Genomic DNA, 1,147 nt, shown 5'->3' on the forward strand with positions numbered 1-1,147 from the left:
GAAGGGTTCATCCCATACATAGAATTTGGCATCATGGATGAACTTCTTTCGTTGTTGGTACGTGAAATCAGATGGAATTGTCTCACCTACCTTAAAATTAGCAAAGTCAGCGAACCAAGGTGCCATGACCATAGCAAAGATGTGCTCATCGACAAACTAGTCTCGAATTGGTCTAATGTCCTCATCCTCGTCGACATTCTCCAATCGAGATAGGTGGTCTGCTACAGTATTCTCTGATCCCTTCTTATCTCAGATCTCAATGTCGAATTCTTGTAGTAATAGTATCCATCTCTGTAATCTTGGTTTCGGTTCCTGCTTAGTAAACAAATACCTCAAGGCAGCATGATCAGTGTAAACAATAACTTTCGATCCTAGTAAATAAGATCGAAATTTATCAAAAGCATAAACTACAGCTAATAATTCTTTTTCAGTTGTGGCATAATTGTGTTGGGCATGATTTAAAAAATGGCTAGCATAGTAGATTACATGCAACATTTTATCTTTTCTTTGTCCCAGTACTGCCCCAATAGCACTGTCACTTGCATCACACATGATTTCAAAAGGTAGTGACCAGTCAGGTGTAGTGATAATGGGAGCAGTTATCAACTTATTTTTCAAACTGTTAAAAGCATGCAAACAATCCTCATTGAATTTGAATGGTGTGTCCTTCACAAGTTGATTTGTGAGTGGTTTTGCAATTTTTGAAAAATCTTTTATAAATCTTCTATAAAATCCAGCATGGCCTAAAAAGCTTCTAATGCCTTTTTCGTTGGTAGGAGAGGGAAGTTTTTCAATAACTTCAACTTTGGCCTTGTCTACCTCAATCCCCTTGTGGGAGATTCAGTGGCCTAATACAATTCCCTCATGTACCATAAAATGACATTTTTCCCAATTTAGGACCAAGTTGGATTTTTCACACCTTTCTAATACAAGAGACAAATTACTGAAACAATTATCAAAAGATGAACCAAAGACGGAAAAGCCGTCCATAAATGCTTCGATATGTTTTTCAATCATATCGGAAAATATGGACATCATGCACCTTTGAAATGTGGCAGGTGCATTGCACAGCCCAAACGGCATTCGCCGATATGCAAACACCCCATACGGACATGTGAATGCAGTTTTCTCTTGATCCTCGGGTGCC

Source organism: Cicer arietinum, chromosome 2 (genome assembly GCF_000331145.2).
Source record: "Cicer arietinum cultivar CDC Frontier isolate Library 1 chromosome 2, Cicar.CDCFrontier_v2.0, whole genome shotgun sequence".
Taxonomy (NCBI): domain Eukaryota; kingdom Viridiplantae; phylum Streptophyta; class Magnoliopsida; order Fabales; family Fabaceae; genus Cicer; species Cicer arietinum.